Source organism: Tamandua tetradactyla, chromosome 16 (assembly GCF_023851605.1).
Source record: "Tamandua tetradactyla isolate mTamTet1 chromosome 16, mTamTet1.pri, whole genome shotgun sequence".
Lineage (NCBI taxonomy): Eukaryota > Metazoa > Chordata > Mammalia > Pilosa > Myrmecophagidae > Tamandua > Tamandua tetradactyla.
The window spans coordinates 70850667-70875286 of NC_135342.1; the positions used below are offsets into that span (position 1 = coordinate 70850667).

General features: G+C 35.2%; 1 long non-coding RNA gene across 4 annotated transcripts in view; it reads left to right on the forward strand.

Annotated features, from left to right (window-relative positions):
• The window catches only part of LOC143660370 (uncharacterized), a 270434-nt gene that overhangs the window by 170185 nt on the left and 75629 nt on the right, over nucleotides 1-24620 (forward strand). Inside the window, exon 3 of one of the 4 annotated variants that reach the window (XR_013163989.1) lies at nucleotides 14566-14636. The exons of the other annotated variants lie outside the window; for them this stretch is intronic. This is a non-coding gene — a long non-coding RNA (uncharacterized LOC143660370). The remainder of the gene's footprint in view (nucleotides 1-14565; nucleotides 14637-24620) is intronic. 4 annotated transcript variants of the gene reach the window in all.

Here is a 24620-nt window from a genome sequence, read left to right on the forward strand (position 1 = left end):
TGTCTTCTGTATGCCAGGTGTCTCCACCTATGTTAATTTAGTGTTCAGAAATGTATAAATTGCATGCTGTTAAAAGAAAATGTACTCTTATTTAGTAGGCACATTCATGTGAGCATGTAACCTTAAGAACTGCAAAAAAGACACATTTCAAATTCTTTCACTTGGCTTAGAAGACCTCCAGCCCTACTCTCTAACTGCCCTGGGAATATACCTTTGACAGCTGTCTTGACCGTATTTCGGTTTCTCAAAAGCCTTAATCCCTTCAGCCTCTGTCCCTCTCCTATCCTCCTCCTCCTCAGCTGTCTTGGTCTCCAAGCCCTGCATTGTCACCCTTTCACTGAACCCAGTTCAAATCATCCTTCAGGCACTACCCTAAATGTCATCTTCTTCATTAATGATGCCAAACCAAGTCAATTAAACACGTTATCTTGTCCTCCTTGACTAAGTCAGGTGTTCTTGCTACTTGCTCTTATAGACCCTTCATATTTTATCACAGCACTCAGCAATTATCATTGAAATTTTTCCCTGCAGATATTTAGCTTAGAGAAAGCCAGACAATGACTATCTTGTTTCTCCTTTAAATTCTCCTACCTGTCAGCAAGAATGCTCTATAATAGATGCTCATAAACATTTGAGCAAACAATTGAATTAACAAATCTTGATGCATCACGGATCACAAAATTCTTTAACGAGTAGCAATAGAAGAGGCAAGGAACGTAGGTTGGGCCAAGCCTTGAAGTTGTTGCAAATAGCACCGCATGCCTGTGGTTCGAAACAGTTTGGTTTGCTGGGTCTGTCCAAAGTTGTAAAGAAGCTATGCTCCTGTGCAGTGTGCGCCAGGCAGGAGTGTTGGGCTCCTCAGAGGAAAAGCCCTGGGGGATTTTACCTTTTAGATCATGCATAGGCTACATCACTTCAAAGGCGATACATCAAATGGTTCTGAGGCTGAAAGAACTCCCAACAGATCATTAACTGTCTGCGCAGCCGGTTCCTTGCACAGCAGCAGCTCAGTGACTGCTGAGCATCCTCCGCTTGGTTTAGGGTGGTTCTCTCTGTCCGGACATCCTTTCAGACTGTGCTCAGAAGTGCGTATTGTTATACCCAAGAAGTGCAAAGAGCCCCCAGGTCAGAAGTGATGCATGCAATGATGGAAACTTAGGGATGAATGATATATATGCGAATGAAGTAATTGCCAATTTGGCGATTATAATTTCCCACTTGGTGTAAAGGATATTTCTGCACACGCTCAGTCAGCATGTGAACCAGTTACCCTGGGGCATGCACTGCCAGACCCGAGCTGCACCGCATAACTGCACTTAGTTGCCCACCTTCTTTTAGGAGCATCTCGTCCTCCTAAGGCCGAGCACTTTCACCTTTAAATTCTGTGGTTTTGTGGATATTATAAGAATGAGAAATCGTAACTTGTATATGATCAAATTTGTTTATAACAGACTCTGTCAAAGGTCCCTAAACCCTTGGGGTGGAGAAGGCAACTGCTAACGTGCCAGAGGGACAGTTACTCAAGTCAAGCCAGGTTCTCTAAGTCTTAATGTGGGAGCCGGTCAGTAAAATGCGGCAGCACATCAGCCTGCAGCACAGCTGGCTGCTGAGTACATCCAAGACTCACCTACTTCCAAGGAACTCAGGCAGAGAACTCCATTATAGTTTTCTATTGTTTATGAAAATCAACTATTTGATACCTTGAGGAGTAGAGTAACAATTAGACCATTTGGGGCATGCATGTAGGTAATTGAATAGGTGAAAAAACAAAAATATTACCATTAATTCTGTTGCTTGCAGCAAATTAGCAGGTGGTGCGGAGAATGAGAGAGGTGGCGAACATTGTGCATTCATGAACCCTGTTCCCCGAGGTGCAGTGAGATAACACTTTCCTCTGAAAGCAGTGTAGCTTCTGGATATTTCGGCGCTTATTTTTAAAAGTGTAGAAACAACTCTTGCTTTAATCTGAATCAGAGCTGATGCTGAGTAATAATTTTCCTCTCTTTTTTTTTTTTTTTTGGTTTGCCTCTGTCTATTTAAAACTGTGTTACACCAACTAGAAAAATACAGAAATCAAACCAATTTTCATACACTTTTCTGACAGATACAAAGCCGCTTTATACTTGAGCTTTGTGAATGAGAATTCAAAGAGATTCGCAGGTGATTTAATCACCTAGCCCATTTACATAACTGCAATGTGAGAAAGGACTGATGTTGCCTGAAATGAATGGTAAAATTTTGCCTTTTCTGCAAACTGTTTTCACGCACCAGTTTTCTCTGCACAGGGATCTCTAGAGGAGTTACTTTCTCTGGGTGGGAAACTGATTGGAAGAACTGCATGAGGCCTTAGTGAAAATACAGGGAACAGTGGGCAGGGACAGGCCTTTTATCAATGCTAAAAATATTAAATCTATAATAACTAAAATCGTCTGATGCTGGCATAAACAGATCAATGGAGCAATTTACATAATCTTTAAAGAGACTGATGTGATGTGTGAAATAAAATGAAAAGGAATAGATTATTAAAAAAATAGGGATAGCTATACGAAACACACAAGCACATATCTTAGAATTTTTATCAAACCACACACTGATGCAAATTTCTGAACTAGATGGAAATATATACTTAAATTTATACTTAAATGTTAGATGTCAGAATATATCTACAAATATATTTAAATTCTAAATAGATAAGGGAAATATTTCTAATTCAAAAGAGAAAAATCTTCAGAAGAAATAACAAAATAAGCGTTAGTAGCTGTAGCCACACAAAATTCAAAAATCTTTATATCATAAGGCACCTTAAAACAGTAAAGTTCAAATGATAAGATTTAAGTATATTTACATTTATGAGAGGCTAATGGCTAATAGAGGTATAAAATATGCATATATCAAAAGTCTTGAGAAAGAATGTTTAAAACATAAATAAAAGAAAATGGGAAATTGTGCTATTTTAAGAGAAAATGAAATGCTAATATTAATGAACTATTTATCAAATTCACCATTAATAAAAATATATATCCAGGGCAGGCCATGGTGGCTTAGCAGGCAGAGTTCTCGCCTGCCATGCCAGAGACCCGGGTTCAATTCCCAGTGCCTGTTCATGCTGAAAAATATATATATGTGTATGTGTATGTGTGTGTGTGTGTGTGTGTGTGTGTGTGTGTATAAAATTCTATGTTGATTGACTCATGAGACAGATCCTAGAGTCGGGGAAAGGGGGACTTACTACCTGGCTCTTCCCTTTTAAGTTCACCTGGTTTGGTTATGCCTTTCTACCAAAGATCACAGATTCTGCCAGCTGTCACTCTCTATTTAGTGACAACAAATCACTCAGCCTTTTGCCCCTTTTAGGAAAGCAATGATAACGGTTTTCTCATTTTTCTAGCCTAGCCCCCTAATCAGACCATCCCCTTTTCCTATAGTGTGCAGTTGAGTGTGGCATCAGAATTCTGTAACGATCTATCATCTACATAGGAAAACTTTTTTTGTCACTATCATATGAAAATTATCTTTTAGACAATATCCCAATTTAAATCCCTTCATAGGTTATGTGTGTTTACCTATCAAATAACTTTTTTAATGGATGTGAATTTCTATATTAATGAACAAAGAGATTTCTTTTCCATTATACAATTTGTTTTTTATTTTTTGGTTTATTTATTTTCATTAGAGAAGCTGTAGTTAGAAAAACCACTCAGAAAGTACATGCACAGTTTTCCTTATGATTAACACTTTGCATTAGTGTGCTAAATTTGTGACAATTGATGAAACAATATTATTATTATAATCGTATTGGTCTACTATATCTGGACTACTATTCCATATAGTCTATAGTTTATATTAGTGGCCACTGTTAATACAGTACATTTCGATTTTTTTAAAGTTTTAACTCTGGTAACATATACTGCCTAAAGTTTCTCTTTTCAACCACATTGACATGTATGACTTGCTGGTGTTAATTACATTCACAGTGTTGTATTACCATCACCACTGTCCATTACCAAAACTTTTCCATCACCCTAAAGAGAACCGTACTAATGAAGCATTAGTACCCATTCTCTACGTGCACAATGGCTCCTGGGAATTCATATGCTAGTGTCTGAATATGAATTTGCATATTCAAATTATTTAATATAAATGAAGTCATAAAATATTTGGTCGTCTTATTTCATTCAACATGATGTCTTCAAAGTTAATCTAGCCTGTCACATCTATCAAAAACTTCATTTCATTTTATGGCTGAAAAATATTCCATTGTTTGTATATACCGCTTTTTGTTTATCCATTCATCTGATGATGGACACTGGAGGATTCTGATGATTTTGTTTATTTGGGGACCCTTACCCTTTCATATAAATTTGATGATTGGCCTTTCCATTCCTGCAAAGAAGGCTGTTGGAAAATTGATTGGGAATGCAGTGAATCTGTAAATTACTTTGAGTAGAATTGGCAACTTAATATTTGCTCTCCCAGTAGAGGAACCTGGAATGCCCTTCCATTAATTTAGGTCTTTCTTGATTTCTCTCAACAATATTTTGCACTTTTCTGTGTGTAAGTTCTTTACATCTGTGGTTAAATTTATTCCTAGATATTTAACTTTATAGTTGATTTTGTATGGAATTTTTGCTTGGTTTCCTCAGATTGTTTGTTACTGTTGTATACAAACAATACTGATTTATGTGTGTTAATCTTGTACCCTACCTCTTTGCTGAATTTGTTTTTAGCTCTTGTAGCTTTGTTATGGATTCTTCAGGATTTTCTGTATATGTAGGATCATGTCACCTGCAAATATGGGAAGTTTTACTTCTTCTTTTCCAATTTGGATGTCTTTTATGTCTTCTTCTTGCCTAACTGCTCTGGCTAAAACTTCCAGTGCAATATTGAATAAAAGTGATGACAGTAAGCATTCTTGACTTCTTCCTGATCTTAGGGAGGTTATCACTGTTTCACAATTGAGTTTGATGCTAGTTGTGGGTTTTTCATATATGCCCTTTATCATGCTGAGGAAATTTCCTTCTATTCCTAACTTTCTGCATATTTTTATCAAGGTGGGGGGGGGGATGGAATTTGTCAAATGTGTTCTGCGTCAATTGAGATGATCATATGTTTTTCTCCTTTGTTCTACTAATGTATATTAGATTAATTGATTTTCTTATGTTAAACAACCTTGCATGCCTGGACAAATCCCATTTGATCATAGTATATAATTCTTCTAATATTCTATTGGATTATGATGTTCTTGTATTTCTGTTGAGGAATTTTGCATCTATTTTCATAAGGGATATTAATTCTGTAATTATTTATTCTTGATGTATCTTTGGTGGTTTTATTATGAGGGTGATTTGGCTTAATGAACATGTTAGGAAGTCTTCTCTCCTCTTCAGTTTTTTAGGAGAGTTTTAGCAAGACCGGTTAATTCTTGTAATGGTTGGTAAAATTCCCAATGAAGCCATCTGGTCCTAGGCTGTACTCTTTTGGGAGATTTATGAATCCTCATTCAACCTCTTTACTTGCTCTTTGACTGTTGAGGTATTCTATTTCTTCTTTATTACATTCAGTTTATTTGCATGTTTCTAAAAATTTGTCCACTTCATTTGGATTATTATTATTGTTTTTTGGTGCATAGTTGTTTATACTGTCCTTTTATAATCTTAATTTTTCCCTGTGGGGTCAGTAGCATTTCCCCTCTTTCATTTCTGAATTTAGATACTAGTTTCCTCTCTCTTTTTTCTTTGTTGGTTTAGCTAGAGTTTTGTCTAGTCTATTCATCTTTTCAAGAACCAACTTTTTATTTCATTCATTCTTCTGCTGCTTTATTTTCTCTATTTCATTATCTCTGCTCTGATCTTTTTTATTTCCTTCCATCTTCTCACGTTGTGTTTAGCTTGCTCTTCCTTTTCTCAATCCTCCAGTTGTAAGATTAGGTCTCTGAGTTGACATCTTTCTTCTTTAATGTAGGCATTTAGAGCTATAAGTTTCCCTTTCACCACTGCCTGTGCTGCACCCTGTAAGTTTTGGAATGTTTTGTTTTCATTTTCATTCACCTCAAGATATTTCCTAATTTCCCTTGTGATTTCTTCTTTTACCCATTGGTTGTTTAAGAGTACATTGTTTAATTTCCACAGATTTGTGAATTTTCCATTTCTCCCTCTGTTATTGAGTTCTACCTTCATTCCTTTGTGGTTAGAGGAAATACATTGTATGATTTCAACATATATTTTAATTTATTGAGACTTGTTTTGTGACCGAACATATGGTGTATCCTGGAGAATGATCCATGTGCACTTGAGAAGAATGCGCATTCTGCTGCTGGGCAAGTATTCTTCACATGTCTGTTAGGTGTAGCTGGTTCAGAGTATCATTCGATTCTTTTATTTCCTTATTGATATTTGGTCTAAATGTCCTATCCATTTTTAAAAGTGGTGCATTGAAATGTCCTACTATTAATGTAGGACTGTCTATTTCTCCCTTCAAATCTGTCAGTAGTTGCTTCGTACATTTTGGGGCTCTGCTGTAAGGTGCATATATATTTATGATTGTTATGTCTTCTTTTTGAGTTGACCCCTTTATCAATATATAGTGTTCTTTCTTTGTCTTTGTAAGTTTTTGACTTAAAGTCTATTTTATATGATATTAGTATAGATACCTCAGCTCTGTTTTGGTCACTAATTTCATGCTATATATTTTTTCCAATCCTTTCACTTTCAGTCTACTTGTGTTTTCTTATAAACAGCTTTTAGTTGGGCCATACTTCATTATCTATTCTGCTAATGTCTACCTTTTGTGTGGCGATTTGAATCCATTTACGCTTAAAGTAATAATTGATAATGCAGGAAATTCTTCTGTGTTTTTCTATTTGGTCTTTGTAACCCCTATACATTTTATGTCCTTGAATTCTTCCATTAATGCCATTTTCACATTTATTTGATTTTTTTCAGTGTACCATTTTGAGTCCCTTACATTTCCTTCTTTATATATTTGTCATTTATTTCTTTTTGTTTACCATGGAAACGAAATTCAACATCCTAAATCTAAAATAATCATTTTTGACCTGATGCTAGCTTAACTAACAGCACACACAAACAATGCTCCTATGACCATCTATTCCCTGATGGTCATTGTTGTACCTTTTGTTGTACTCATTATAAATTATATCTTTATACATTATATGTCCCAAACCATAGATTTTTCAATTCTTTTTTGCATTTGCATTTTGGAGCCTGTAAGATTAAAATGTAAAGTTACATACTAAAAAAATATTATACAGTTGTACTGTCATTTGTAATTATTCAAACAGCTGCCTTTGTTGGAGATCTCTATTTCTTTATGCTCCTTTGACCACTGTCTAGTGTCCTTTCCTTTTTTTACTGTAGAAATCCCTCAGGTATGACTTGTAGGGCCTGTCTAGCATTGATGAACTTCCTCAGCTTTTGTTTATCTTGGAATCTATTAATCTTTCCCTCATCTTTGAAAGACAGTCTAGCCAGGTATAAATTCTTGGTTGGCAATTTTTTTTCTTTCAGTACTGTAAATATTTCATACCACTGCCCTTTTCTTCATGGTGTTTTGATGAGAAATTCACACGTAATCTTATTGGGTCTCCTTGTGTATATTACTTTTCTCCTGCAGCTTTAGAATTCTCCCTTTGTCCTTGGCATTCAGCAATGGGATACTAAGTGTCTGGGTGTGGTTCTCTTCAAGTTTATCTTGTTTGGGGTTCATTGGGAGTTTTGAATGTTTCTACTGAGGTCTTTTGTTAAATTAGAGAAGTTTTCTGCTATTATTTATTTGAATATCTGTTCTATCCCCTTCTCTTTTCTCCTTCTGGAACTCCCATAATGCATATATTTGGTACACTTGATGATGTCCCACAGGTCTCTTAAGTCTGTTTACATTTTTAAGTTCTGTTTCTCATCCTGAATCATTTCAATTGTTTTATCTTTATGTTCACTGATTCTCTCTTCTGCCATGTCTCATATTCTCTCTAGGGAATTTTTAATTTCAGTTATTGTGATCTTCCATTCCAGTATTATTATTTGATTCTTTAAAAAAATTTCTCTCTGTTTACTGAGATTCTCATATTGTTCACTTTTTTATTGATAAACTTTAGTTCTCTCTCTGTATTTTCCTTTATCTGCTTGACAATATTGAGGATCACTTTTTAAACATCTTTGCCCAATATATCCAAAGTTTGTATTCTTCATGGATAGTTTCTGAATTTTTATCTTGATTCTTTGTATGAGGCATCATTCCCTATTTCTTTGTTTGTCTTGTAATCTCTTTTGCACACTGCAGATTTTAAAATTTAATGGGTTAACTCTTTTAGTCCCTGATCTGTTTGTACTTTAAGTTTGTGTCCAGCTAGTGATATGACAAAGGTTTCCTTGAATATCAGGAGGTAACAAAAACCAATGCATAAGCCCCATTCACAATCTTTGCAAATTGCTTCTCTGTGTGGTGCTCTCATTCAGTGTTTAGCCTGCTAATCAAGAAGATTAGTTCCAAGTGAAAATGTGAGGTCCTCAGTCTTTTATGAGCCAGTGTCTTTTCCTGGGTTTGTGCTTGCTTTAGAGGAATTCACATGAGCCCTCTATTCCTTATGAAATGGACTTTCCCTCTCTATTGGTACTCTGTTATATGTCTTAAAACTGGTTCTTTGCCTCAGGCTGGTATTACTTAATTGCTTTTAACATTGGCTTTAGCTGTCTACAAGCTATTCACAGAAGAAGTTGTGAGAGGGGAAGCCCAAGTTAAATTTCTTGGTTCAGCCTTTCAGGCTTCCACCTGCTAAGTTGGCACCAACATACAGGCATACCAGTCTGTGCCCAGAGATTAATTTTCTCCTTCCAGAACAGGGCTAGGATCCACAGTGTCATCCTGGGTACTGCACCATAGAGGGGAAGAGATGAGCAAAAGCACCATGAGATTCTCCTACTGTTTTTTTTTTTTTTTAAACTTCTATTTTCTTGATTTGGCACTCACCCAGTTAGTGAAACCTCTTATCTGTTTTCTGGAGTTTTGAGGAAGATGGCTCTGCCAGTTTTTACTAGTTGTTCAAAGATGCTGTGGGGATATAGAACCCTCAACATTTTATGCCACTATCTTGGTTGACCAGAAGTCCGAAACCAGTTGCACTACCCCCCCCCCCCCCCTTTTTTTTTGCATGGACAGGTTCTGGGAATTAAACCCAGGTCTCCAGCTCAGCATTTGAGGCACAACTGCACTGCCTCAAACCAGTTGCTTTTTAATGAGAACAATAGAAAAGAAGCTTTTAGTGTTCACTATTTATAGTTTGTATTCATTCACAATTAATAAGCATTTACTCTAATCATAGGAAAAATTGTCTTTTGGTTAAATTTAAATGAAAGTAAAACTAGACAATAAAAATCTATTTGGGAAATAGAACTTTCATACAAATATTTTAATTTGTTTTCATTAAGCAAAATAATCTGAGTTTGAAGTCAAATTTTGTCTAATGAATGAATATTTACCCCCTGAAAATTTTATTTAAAGATAAAGAATTGGAATTTAGGTGTGTGAAGACAGTGGCAAAAACTTAGGCCCTATTCCTCAGTATTTCCCCCCAAAATATTACAAAACAAAGGAAGGTAAAAATAATAGTACCCAAAAACCATACCCTCAGCATAACTTAAAGACAGAAAATGTCCAAACTTCAAAAAATACATAAATAAAAAGAGAATAAACATCAAATTCTAGTTCACAGTCTTATGTTCTCTCACCCCACTCCTATCCTACCCCCCATACCTCTGCAAGGATTTGGAGTAAGCAAAGACAGACTGAGAAAAACTATGAAGACAAAATATGAGGATTTCTAGAGATGGGGCCTAAAGGTCATCCAAAACCACACCAGGAAGAGTAAGCTCCTCCTAACTGAAAATAATAAAGAGTGTTTAGTAAATAAAAATATGAACCAGACCAATGGGACTTAAAGGTAGAGGTGATTTGATGGAGCAATTTGCAAATGCAGAGAGCATTTGTAGGAGAAAAGAAGGCAAAAAGGAAGAGGTAAACACCCTCCAAAAATTGTGGTGAAGTAGAAAGTAAGCAAAAGGGGGAATACCTAAGATCTTGCAAGAGAAAAAGAACCATAAAATTGGAGGTCACAAACATATCTCTTCACCACCAAACCAAACAGAAACATACACTAATATCTGGGCTTTACAATGCTGACGGAGAAAGCACCATTAAACTAGGATTTTGTACATTACTTCAATACAGCAAAAATGTTAATAAGTCCATACAAAGTGATTGCAAAAATTCATTAAGTGAAATTCAACATGCATCAATTTCTACAACCCCTGGAGTTATCTCAAGGTTAGTCTACATTGATTTCCTTTTTCTTTAAAAAAAAGTTAATTTACCTGTTTCATTGTCTGTCATGCAATTTTGTATTTTTTCTTGGTCATTGTCATTAAGGTGGTTGTAGAAATTCTAGTTCCTTAAGGTCCTCTGAAGAGAATTGCCTTTGTTTAACTTCATTGAACACAAAGCACAGACTGTTTTCCTTGCAGTTGGCAGTAGCTCAAATCATTTCACTTTTAACCTTACTTGAGCTGCTCAGATTTTGCTTTTATAACATCTGAACCATAAAAGCATGATTCAGATGTCAGCCAGAGTTTATACATGGATTGTGAAGCTCCCTCCTCTAGCTGTCCCTTCTATTTAAAACATCTGTAGCTTCTGAGCCCTGTGCTCTGGTCGAACCAGTTAACCTGGAGATGTGAATGGAAGTTTTCCCTGTCCTGGGGCCCGCAAACTGGGGCTGCTCTTGGACAATTTACTATAAAACATAAATTCTTCCTGTGCCGTTCTCTTTTCTAAGTGTTGACTCTTCTCTAGTTTCTGCTTTATATTTTTTCTGTTCTGGTGCCTTTAAATAGCCGAGTGTGTCTGTATTTTCCCCCCATAGTAGTTTCTCCAGATTCATGGTGGATATCTGCAGGAGGGAGTGTTTGAGAGGAGTGATTCAGCCATGTCAGAAACAGTAATTATTTTCATAAAACAAAAAAGCATATTCCATAATTTAAAACAATGCCTATCTTTAAGGAAAATCATATAACAATAAAAAGATGGGGATAAGAAATGGTAGATCAGTTCACATGATTAAAATTAAAGCTTTTCCTAACAATTTCTCCATATAGACCCTGAAATTATTTTTAATGTCATGAAACACCCATACATAAATTTTTAATCTAAATTTACTTTTTATTAGAAAAATCTTTTCTAAAAAATTTCCTTGTTAATTTTCACTACTTTGCCAAATATCATCAAAATTCATAAGATACCCATTGGCTCATATACCAAGGTCAACATCATTTTCTACTCTTGAGTTTCTTGGGCATCAAGTATGGTTCATACATAAGAGATCAACAATAGGCTTTGAACTTAAAAGAGTGGAAAGCTTTGTTCCTCCTAAATATGTATCAAAGCAGCATAAAGAGTAAATATATCATATAAATATAATTTAGAATAAAATATCACAAAGGAAAAAAGTGATTTTTTATTGATAAATGTTATAGAAGATCAAGAAATAATCATCTTGGTATTTAACAGTATCTGCTAAATATATAAAGAACAATTACTGGAGGGATGGTTAAACTTATCCTAGTTAAAACTTCATAGAACAAATAGTCACATAACTAAGGATGAAGATTTTTCAAACATTATCAAATATTTTATTTAATAAATGTTTTGGTTTGTTAATGCTGCCAGAATGCAATATACCAGAAGTGAGTTGGCTTTTTCAATGGGGATTTATTAGTTTACAATTTTACAGTTCTGAGGCCATGAAAATGTCCAAATTAAGGCATCAAGAAAAAGGCATCTTCTCTGAGGAAAGGCTGCTGGCATCTGGGGTTCCTCTATCACCTAGGAAGGCATGCTGGTCCTTTTCTGCTGGGTTCTGATTTCAATGGCTTTCCCTCTCAGCTCCTGTGGGTCCTTGCTTGCTTCTCTCTAAGCTCTCTGGCTTTTTCCTGTCTTTGATCCTTTTTGTAAAGGACCCGGTAAAGGATTAAGACCCACTTTGAATGGGCTGGGTCACATCTCAATTGAAATAGCCTCACCAAAAGGTCCCACCCACAACAGGTCTGCCCCCCCCCACCCCAAAAGAATGAATTAGAAGAACATGATCTTTTCTGGGACATGTAACAGATTCAAACCAGCACATCCATAAACATAGAAAGTTGCATCTACAATGTGTAGATCACTATCTACACTTATAGAAACTAATGAAATAACTTTCTTCCTATTTCCATAAAGAATTGAAGGTGCCACTTGGTACATACTACACTTGCAAGTTATGAAATACGTGTACAAATACATATATTTCATGCCTGTTATGTATATAGAGACAAAATAAAGTATATTAGAAAATACGTCAAATACATAAATATATCAAAATTGGATATTGACAATATTATATTAAGGAAATTCCTATTTTATTAACATTCCCACTAAAAGTATGATAAAAATACATTTGAACAAGAATGTAAGTAACTTTAAACTTCTTTGTGGAGATATTCTCCAAGTTTTTAGACATATTATTAGACAGTTTTCACAAAATGAATATTAAAAGGCATTCTATTTATTGCTGAATGAATATAGATTTTTCTGATTATGTAACTGTTGCAATTTAAATGTAAAAAATTTGATTATTGCATAAAGAAAAATTATGCATGGTTTTACCAATTAGAGATAATCCCTTCCCCATTTTGTACTATGCCTTTCAAGTTATTTTATCTATGCATTTGAGCTGTTATGATGCAATGGCTGTATAATTTTCAATTGTACTAAAATATTTGGTCTTTTATTGATGGACATTTAAGATGTTTGAATTTATTCACTTTCACTAAAAATCATCATAAATGAACTTATACACACTCTTCTACACTTTTCTAATAAGCACTCTGTGTTTCAGAGTAGCTGGCATAATATAATGAGATAAAGATATGGTAAAGTTAGAGATTCTTTTCCTGATAAGAATGATAGATAATGGTTTACTGATATTTTTAAAGAGAGCTTAGTAAATGGAGTTTATACGTATAGAAAAAATATATGTTTTCTATCCGAAATTATATATTTTGACAAAAATTTCTAAAATTGCACGGAGTAGGACAGCATGTCTTCTGTGCTGTTCCTTCTAAAACCTCATCCTAATTAGAAAAAGGCATGAAACAAACTCAGAGTGAGGGGCATTATACAAAATAACTTGTCTGAAGTCCTCAAACATTGTTGTCATGAAGACAAAAGCTGCCTGAAGAATACTTAAAATTAAAGGTGATTATAGTTATGATAAATGAATCCAATGTGTGATCCTGATTTGGATCCTGGACTAGAGAAAAATTTCTGAAGAGAAGTAGTTTAAAAACCATGAAATTTGAACATGGACTGTATAGCATTTAATCAATGTTAAATTTTCTTGTATTTATAATTTTATGTGTAAGAGTATATCTCTATTCTTAGAAAGTAAATATGGAAGTATTTGTTTGCAAAAGACCATGATATGTGCAACTTATTCTCAAATGGTGCAGAGAGAACTATGTTATACATTTTTACATATTGTTACGTATTTTATTTAGTATATAATATGTTATAGGTTGTAAATATATATTCTGAAATTATATTGTATGGTTTACATATTTATATAAACACATGTTCCCATGGAAATGCATGCACATACCCACATATATAGGGACAGAAAGGAGAAAGAGAGAATAATAAAGTAAATGTGGCAAATATTAACAATTAGAGAATCTGAATGAAGGGTATGCAGGGTTCCAGATAAAATACAGTAAGCCCAGTTACATTGGAATTTCAAATAAACAGTGATTTTTTTTTTTTTGGTGTCAGTGTCCCCAATATCACCTGTGACATAATTATACTAAAGATCATTTGCTATTTATCTGAAATTCCAGTTTAACTAAGTGACATATATTTTTATTTGGTAATTCTGACAGCGCTACACTGCTACCATTTGGATGGTGGCTTTACCATCGTAAATATGGAATAGTAGCAGATGTGATAAACAATCTTTTTATTATCCTTATAGATTTTCTTGTGGTTTAAAATTATTTCAAAATTAAAAATTTCAAATAGTATATATTCTTAAATTTCTAATTTCTTTGAACTAATTTAGAAGGTGTTTTAGAAGGTGGAGCAGAAATGAAGGTGGAAAATTTTTGTTAGATTTTTCCCATGTTTCTTTACAAATCAAAAACCCTATCAGGTAATAATTACTATTCCTGTTATACTGAGGTTCAATAGGACCAATTAATTTGCTCAAGATATTGCAGCTGGTAATTCCTACAGTATGTTGCCAAAGATAATTTTGCCAGTGCAGTAAATCAAATATCAAAGCTTTCCCCAGCTTGATTCTTTTTACTCACTCTTTCGTCCATAAGTATGTGCCACATATAATTGTTAAGGCCTTATTATATTAGGAACTGTGTCAATTCAAATTAAATGTTATGTTAAAGTGAGTTTCTGAATCAATAACCATAACAATTCAGTGACATTTTTACTTTTCTACTTTATTCACAGGAATATGATTCATAAACTCTACATCAACAGAATAGAGACCAAATCAAATTATCAAATAATGCTTTCCAGAGGTACTGCTTACAGAATAGATAAGTTAATATTAAATAAACATTTTAATAAAATGAAATTCTGATAATTTAAGTAATCTATATTTGAGTATACATATAGATGGCTCATTCTTTATAAAAATTATGGTAAATAATCATTTTATTTTCAGAGATTATACCACCTGCTGCTTCAAACCTTAAATGCTCATTTGTAACTCTAAAAGACAGACATTTGCCTGTGGTGAGAAACCCAATCTGTTAATTACTACCATTAATTTGGATGATGGCTTTGTCTTTGTAAAATGAGATATTAGCCGATGCAATAAAAAATATATTTTTAGTCTAAGAAAATCCAAATTAAAAACATAAATGCTTTTGACATTTTAATTTTAAATACATATATAAATACCTATTTACATGGATTTATAGGCAAATACAAATGTCCTCATTGTTTTTTTCTTTCTCTGTACATATTTACATTTACACATTCCTTCCCCCACAGTACACTGTTGTCACTTCATTTTCAAAATATGTGCTAAGGATTAGAAGATGGGTATATTTAAGTTGCTCATAAAAATGTGATTATACTTGAAGTTTAACACTGAGTCAACTGACTTTTAACTTAGCAAGTGTTGGACTCCACTAGAAAGAAATTTTCCTAGAGATACTGTGTGGCAGAGAAACTCTCATGGGTGGCCTCCTGTAATCCCGACCCTCTGGTCTTTTAATGCCTTTGAGTAATCCCTCCCCTGTGAAGGTGGGCAGGACCTGAGACTTGCTTCTCAGTCGTGGAATATGCCAGCAATAATGGATATCACGCCTATGATTTCATTATGTCATCTAAGGCTCCGTCCCACTAGCACACTCACTCTGGTGACCTTCCAGGCTGGCTCAGTGAAGTCTCTGTCATAATAGGACAATCCACTGGACCAAGAACTGCAGGCAGCCTCTAGGAGCTGGATTGTCATCTAGGGAATGACAGCCAGCAAGAAGTCTGAACCTCGGTTCCATAGCCACAGGGAGATGAATCCTGCAGACAATCGGAGTGATCCTGGAAGCGGACTCTATCCCATTCCAGTTATCAGATGAGAACGCTGCCCAGCATACACCTTGATTGCAGTCTCCTGATGCTCTAAGGAGTGGAGTGTCTGGCTAAGCTATGCCCAAACTCCTGACCCACAGAAAATGTGAGGCAATAAATGTGCGTTACTTTAAGCCAGTCGTTTCACAGTAGTTTGTTACCCAGCAATACAAAATTAATACTGAGAACTTTTATCAGTTTCTATAATGTTCCTTAGAGTTTTGGAATTAGAGAAGTCATTATGGCTGGAAAAGAAAATAAAGTAGATTTTAACTGTAGACTGTCAATCAGGAAATTTCTTGGAATATTAAAATGTTAAATATGAGTAAAGAGTTTTCTATTAATTAGATGAGGCTAAACAACCTAAAAAGAGACAGCCGTTCTAAAATTACTGTAAAAGTGATTTATAGTGTTTATTATAAATAAGAGGAAAATTGTTCAATGAACTTTCACTTAGTTAATAGTGCTTATCTCAAATAGACAATTTCTGATATGGCTTTATGCACAAAGAACTCACATAAATAATTTAAGTTTTGTATCCATGAGCTCTGTAGATTAGATGTGTAGATAGATGATAAATATTATTTAAAAATATAAAGGTTATATCAACAAGACACCAACTTATAACTCACAGTTTCCCACTAAATAATGAGAGAATTCGTTAGGAATATGACCTCAATAAAAAAAATTCCAGCCTGTATCTCTGCAAAAGTAAATAATAGTTTAATTCAATTGATCAAAAGGAAGGGAAAGATAAATTAAAATTTAATGCTCCTGTGTGGTTTTCGATGAATGTCTATGTATCAGGGAGATTGATGGTGACAAATCAGGTCTCAGGAACCTCTTTAAAATATGGCTATAATTTGTCAGCACTACTTTTGAAAAGTAGTGGAAATGCTATTCCTTAATAATGTGAAGAAAAGGAAGTGTCCATGATAGTAAGCTTTGCACCAGCCCTTTCAAAGAAGTTACACTAAGCATATTTCATAAAAGCTGAGTCTTAGACTCTCCTCTGGTAATTTCAATTTCAGTCCCTTTCCTTTCCAGTGGCAGTGAACCATTTTTTCACATCCCAAATTCCTAGAAATCAAAGAGTATTATTAGAAGGTGTCATATGCTACTTTTGGCACAAAATATTTTCTGGAAGAGAAAAGTCACAGAACAGCCTGATGGAGCATTTTCTGTGGATTCACAGACGTTCCATCATCAGAAAATGAAACATAATATTGATGTGCATCATGTAAACAAAACACTGGTGTTGGTAGAATCCAAACTGACTCAGATGAGACATCGGAGAATGCAAGTGGATGGATGAATATAGCTGGATAACGCCTGTAAGAATGAAACAGATTTTACTGTGATCTCTTCTCTGGAGCAGTGTGGTGGTAGACTCAAGTCTTTAATTCAAGTGGAGTTTGCAAATCACATCAAATTTTGAGAGTTAAGTTCTTGTCCTTTTCCATGAGCAAGCAAACGAATTCAGAGACTTTTAAAACAAATGTGATTGTCTCAATGATGGGTAATTAAGAAAATTTCAACAAATTAATTAGAGCATTGCCTGTTAATTACCCTTAAACAAGGGTATTTAATTGGGTTATTATAATAGACTATTTTATTTGTGTATTTGTTGCATAAAATGCAATTAGAGAATGTACTATAAGAAGCAAATTAGCAAAATTCAAACTGTTTTCATAGCATTCATCCAATAGCATATCATGGTTATATCATATGAAATTGCTTTAAGATAACAGAAATCCTGTATAGTCATGTAAGCAAAACGTATACAGAGAGGGCTTTATGTATTCCTAAAAAGTGAGTTTGGAATTTAATCTAATTGGCAAAACATATACAATATATAATTTCATTGTTTCTTTTTTTTTAATTTGGTGTAAAATTTCTAGGAGTATCACATTAAATATATTATGTTTAAGAATCATACTTCAAATATGTAGCTTTTGGAAATAAAATTTCTTGCACTAGCAGAAAGCTGAATCTCAGTATTTGAGAAACAATGAACAGTAAGGAATATTATTTCCCCCTGAAATATTCTTTGCAAAATTATCTCAGAGCATTTTAAGGAATATTGTCTAAGTGCAATATTCTTTTCTTAAAAAAAAAACAAAAAGCCTCTTGCAGACTGAAAAACAAATCATAAATTATAATGATTGATATTTTCAAGAATGATGAATTCAGAGATCAAGAGAACAAAGGATTAATATTTATAATATAGCAGAATAAAAAAGTGCAAATTATTTTTATTCAAAAAGGAATGCTGGATATACAAATATCCCACAAGTGTGAAACAGTTACTTTATCATCAACGATTTGCAATAATGTTTTGTTTTACCTTTTACCCTCACATTTTCTAACTATGATTTCTGAGTTGTTTTTAGAGAAAACAGAACTGTGAAGTCTCCCCAAATGCTGATGCGAGCATAACTGATCTGCGCATTCTGGGAGGTACCCGTGCCCCACATGGAGAAGTCTTGAAATGTTTGTAACTTTTGATCCAACAGCTACCTAACACACACACACACACACACACACACACACACACACACACACACACACACGCAGTTATCTTTGGTTGCTGGAGGAATTGTCAATTCTTTTTTTTCTAACCTCTTTTCACATATCTGAATTTCTGGAACTTTCTGTAATACTCATGTATAACTTTGGTCGTGGAGAACAAATTTACATTCTAAGCTAACAGTAAAAAGATTTTGAAATGTTGGATGGAAGACAGAAAAGGAAATTTCATTTTCAAAAAAAGTAATGGGCTTTCTCACTAAAATTTTAAGGAAGGAAAATTCTGAGAAGGTGCCCCAAATCACAGGATAAGAAACATGAAATCATTTTCCATATAGTCTGAATATAAGGCCATTAATATCTGTTGACTTTATGTTTTATATTATTCATTATTTAAAAAATAAACATCTGTAAAATCCATGGACGCTTCATGGACTTGTTTTTCTAGGCTTATCATTTTGTCATAAGAGCATAAGGTCATGAAGTGGTCAAATTCTTGAGATTACAGGAAATTTGTCTCAGCAGGCGCGGACTCTGCTGTCACTTTTCCCTCTGTGTGTTAGGACGATCTGCTTGAATCATGTGTTGAGATGCATCACCTGTTTGGCATCAAAACTGCTCCCTCCACCTGAAATATTTCCTCTTACATTTGGCCCAGCTGATATCATATTTCTCCTTTGTATCTCAGCCTCACTGGTGTTTATTTAAACAGAGACAGACTTTCCATGAAGCTGAATGCATGTGATACTCCCAACTCTTTCCTGGAACAGTGTTGGTGGGTGAAGATGTCATCAACATGTGTCGCCCCAGGACCCTGTCGGTGTCCTGAGAGGGTCCACTTCCTTCCTCACTCCTCCCCAGGTGTCCAGCCTAGGGGTTTGGTCACAGAGAGCCTGCAGTCTTTACTGATTGAGTGAATGAACTAGAATTCCGTAAAATTGCTACAGATCTAAAACTGCAAATTAAACCGTACTAAGTCACACAGCCATGATCCTTCGGTTTGCAACAGACAGTAGGTTCAAATCAATGACTTCTAATCATAAACCCCAGGGGCTGCCTTGGCCCCTGGCTTAACTCCAAGGCTTAACTCCAGGATGCCTCTGGATCAAATTGGAGACACCTTGTGTCCCTGGTGTGCCAGAAGAGTCCCTTCCACTCAAAGGAGGGATGCAGGACCCCAGAATCTATGTTTTAAGTAAAACTCTTTAAGTGATTCTGTGATGATCAGAAACACTAAGAAAATATTCATCTAGATCAAGACGAGCCACACTTAATGTTTTTGGACTTTTCTTTTTAGAAACATCAATAATTCTTATGTGATTAGAACTTGCTGGAGACTTGCCTTATCTTTCCTGTTGTTTCATAAGTTGCTTAAGGCTGGAGGTTGTTTTATACAACTTTGAAACAAGGGCTCTGCTTGTACACTAATGCTCCATTTCCATCTGGAGGATTGTAATCTCTACTTCGGCTTCACAGGGCTATTCCTGCCAGGGTCTGGGTGGCATGATTATTAGGCCATGACGAAATACATCTTAATTATCTAAAAATATGTTAAAAGACACTTTAGGGGGTGCAGGGCTAGTTCGGCGGTAGAAACCTCGCCTGCCATGCAGGAAACCTGGGTTCTATTCCTGGTCCATGCACTTCCCAAAAAACAACCAAATAAGCAAAAGAAACCAACACACATAAACAGTCAAAAATTCAACAAGTGATGCTGCAGTAATGGGATATGCACATGGAAAAATAATGAAATGTGACCCTGCCATACACCATAACAAAAAAAACAAAAAACAAGACTTTTTAAACACTGAGACTTTAAACGTTGTTCCCCAAGAACAATACAGTGGGACCTAAAAATATATATTAAACAAACTAAAAAGGATTTAAATCTCTGTCAAACAGCAAGATGTTTTAAATATTTCTATATATTCCTATGTGAATATTAATGAAGATAGAGTAAATATTTGAGGAATGTTAAGGAAGCATTACAGGAGAGCTTGAGAACCTGTATTTAGGATATTCTGGACAAATTTTAAGAAGCAAGAGTGAAGGGGAATTCCTACACAACATCAGAAGAAAGAAATTATACGAATAAAAATAAAAGGATCAATACTCCTTATTTTTAACTCTTACAATTAAACATCCTTTCCCGTGATCTAAATGCAGACTATTTTACTATTATTCTTTCTTTTCCACGCTAGCCTGTGCAAATGCTTAGCTCGGGTTAATCAGCAATTTTCATGGCTCAGAATTTCCCTCTCCTGTTTCTCCCAGGCACCCTTTCTGTGCACAATGCTCAAAATGCTGTCAATTAAATGTTTATCCCAAGGTAAATTATGAACTTGTCAGACATAAGACAAATGCACCATTTTCACGGTTTCCAGCAGGTGGGCTGAGAGGGGAGTTCTGGGTTGGGGGAGACCCCATGCTAGTGCTGCTGGGCTCTGCAGGGTAGCTGGGCGATTATGACAGCCAGAAACCTCCCAAACACCATGTTTTATTTTTGCAAAACATCAAGTTTTCTTTAGCACCAAGAAAGTCAAAAGCAATGACCCCATTTCCAGTCATTAAAGTATATGTACATGTCCCCTCCCTGCTGGTTCAGGTAAGGGACAGCCATTTAAGAATTGCTCATTGCCTTTTTATGGTCAGCCAAATGCAGCGTGTGTTAGTGACCCTCGTGCTAAATTTTCTCTCTAGTTGTAGCATAGGAAGAGCTACTTTCTGCTGTTGAGCAATTTGTCCTTTCAGTTCAAAGAATCTGATTTTCTTTTGTGCTTTCCTTACCAAAGTGGGTAAAGGATGAGTAAATAATGATCATGATGATATTAATAATAATAATAGTTCCCTGCATGTTTCCATTCTTGTATCACGAGTAATGTTACAGATTCCCTTTACTAAGAGATGGAGTTTTCCTTTTTCCCTCCTCTATAACCCAGATAAGCGTTCCCAGTTAGAATCAGGACAAGGGAGACAGCATTTTTCAGAGAAAAGATATGCACTCGAGCTTTCAGGGAATTGTTCCTGGAGGAAAGCTGGCTTCGAAGCCACAGGAATCCTTATATTTGGTATATTTAGGCGACACGCTCACACTTAGTGTGTTCACCACTCTTTGTGCACAGTAGAAATAGTCCTTAATGTGAATGCGTAGACAAATAAGCTCTATAGACAAAACAAAGGTCAAAACTTTTCCCTTCTAGAAAAGTTTCACAAAATCGATGGCTCTATTTTGTTTTCACATCCTGTGTTAAATACATACATTTATTAATAATTTTGCCTCATGAAGCTTTTATAAAAACACATCCATTGCCAAAAGGGAAGCATTTCAAGGATAAAAGATTTGGAGAAGCATAAGTTTCTGCCTCTGCCTTGTGTTTTGTGAAGACTTCTCCCACTTTATGTTTCCATTAATATTCTATATTATGGTACACAAACAATAGTGTGGATAAGAATTTCTAAGTTAACACACATTTTAAAGCCATTAGAAAAAGCACAGACTGTGTGGTTGCTCTTTTTATGAGAATGGAGATTGAAGGCAGCTGTTTTCAAAAGCACTAATGTACTTCAAACAATGATGTAATATCTAATGTACATAACCTTTTAAAGCCTAGCAATGTAGGAGACATTTAGATTTACTGTGGAAATATGTCTCAATTTTATTGCCTGCAAAAAAATACAGGAAGGCATGTAGAGTTTTGCTTTTCCATTTGGTATCAAAATGCCATGGCCCATAAATAAATTTATCTACCAGCAGTATTGGGGTATATTTGCCAATCATCAACTTAGTCTAATAAAACATATGAGAAATTCTTCATGGTCTTTCATGGGCATAAATCATGTCCTTTATGACTAATGAATTGAGGATAAATAGTCTTGCTCAATTGGGGACTAATCAAACCCTAATTGTTTTGCTCTCAAAGAAAGTCATTCATTCATTCTACAAATATTAATTGACCATCTTATTATTTCCAAAGAAGTATGTGGGAAACAAAGTAGACTAAGTTTTATTTTATCATCTTGAAGCTTCCATAATAGAGAAGAAAATTTCAATCATGCCAGTACAAGATGTGTTAGTTTCCTACTTCTGTTGCAGCAGGTGATCACACAGTGGCTAAAGTAACACAATTTTGTTATCCCAGACTTCTGGAGTTCAGAAGGATAAAGCGATCAGCTGGGCTGCATTTATTCTGGAGGCCCTGGGGCAGAATCCATTTCCTTGACTTTTCTAACTTCAAGAGTTCATCAGTATTCCTAGGCTCCTGGCCCCTTTCTTCAAATCCTTTTCTTTCTGATTCTATGAAATCTCCTTCTCTGACTTGTGCCCTCCTGCTCTGGTTTTATAATAACCCTTGTGATACACAGGGCCCACTCAGATAATCCAGGGAACTCTCCTTAACTTAATCATAGCTGCAAAGTTCCTTTTGCCATATAAGGTAATATATTTTCAGGGGGTGCCTTTGTGGGGTGGAAGCTGGCGCCATTTTCTGCCTAGGACACAAGACAAGTGGTCCAAAGTGCTAGAGCACAGGTTGGAGCTGACTCAGAAATATCAAAGGTGGGAGATGAATTGGAACAGAGAGATGAGAGGCTAGTACGGAGAGAGGTGATACCTGGAGACCTTTAGTATCCCTTCAATGCTTAGGGTTTGATAGGTCATAGGAAGAGAGAAGATGGCATGCCAGAGGCATTCCCAACAGAGGGAACCATATTACTCAAAAAAAGAGGCAAAAGATTCAGGTTATGTCTAAAACATGTGCTTATGAAAATTTCCTGTAGTATGACCCTCAGATACCCCTTTTGGGAAGATAATGCTGTTAGGAGTATAGAATTACACCGTCTTCACTCACCCCGGTGAGATAGGGAGGCTGCTAGGCAATCAGTTGGGACGGAGAGAGGAAAAATTAGAATTTCTATTTATATTCATTGTTATATTCATTTCAATTACAAATTGTTTAATTTATAAGGTGCAAAAATTTAAGTATAGCAGAGCATGAATAGCATAAATGCTTAAATATGCATATATTGACAGTGCATGTACTTTGTCTGTTTACTTCAACTTTCTGTCAAATGCCTCAAATCTAATAATAACAACAAGAACAAGGAGAGCAGACACTGCAGTGCCCTGGCCTGCCTGAGGTTCGATGGCTGGTTCAGGTGCTGTCTTGGCTTTTAGAATTGGGAGTCAGTTTCAGTTCGTTACTGTAACAGTAGAAGGGACAGAAGCTAGAATTCTCTCATCTTGTATTTTCTATCACTTTGTAGATGTAAAAGATGTAGAATTTGTAAATAAGTATATGTGATAAATTTTAGATTATATATCTAGTGATTGTGGATCCTGAGACAATGTCAAAATTTCAGCCCTTAATGACTGGTGGTATAAACTGAACTAAGGCAGAGAATACAGACTGAAAAGAAATCAGGGGAGAAAATAAGGAATCATAAAATGAGGATCTCAAATAATAAATGTTCCACATATTTTCCTTCATCTGATTACTACAGAGTTTTGGTAGAAAGGAGGGTAACTGAGCTCTTTGGTCAGTATTAAGTCCTAAGTTCTTTAAATCAAGAGATAGAGGTAATTGAAGAATAACAATTCTTAGGGCAAAGATGCACTTTCTTTTGTTTTGACATCTATTTGACCAACACTTGATAATCACACCACAGAGTTTTCTTTTCTGTAAAACATGGATCATACTAATTCCCATCTTATTCTTGTTTTGAGAACCCCTTGAGTTAATAATTGCACATAACAGTTAGTACTCTATAAATATCAGCCATTGTGATGTAGTATTGTCCAAAATTGTTTAAAAATGAATGTCATGTAAATCTATAGCAAGCACACATAAAAGATTTATTTATCCCACAAGCGAAATGGTGAAGCTGGTTCAAAGAGAATTCAAGTGATTATGTATCTATAGACACAGAAACAAGAATTGTTAGCATAAGACTGATAAGTAGTAATGTAAAACCGGTCAGTGTCCTACAAAAGGCAGGACAGCCATTCATTTTGGAGCTACCTTTTCTAGCAGACAGAAATGATTGGCAACTCTAACAGATGCTCTACAAGTTAACATAACTTCACAGAGTCTGGAGCCTCTAAATAATTAATCCAAAATTAAGGAAAAGCACATTCCCCTTTTAGAATTAAAACAGATCTCTGGGGAGACCTGTTAATACTCTAGCATGACAATAAAATGACACGAAGTCATATCTGTCTTACTCCCAACCGTTAAATAATAGTATTATTATGTTCATTATGCAGGTGAGAAAACTGAGCTTTAAAAAAGATATGTAATTATCCTAGATAAAAATGACTAGAATTTACATAGGTAGCTTGAATATAAACAACCATTAATTGGAGTTGCTGTCATGTATTGAGACTTAATGTGGTGGGGGCA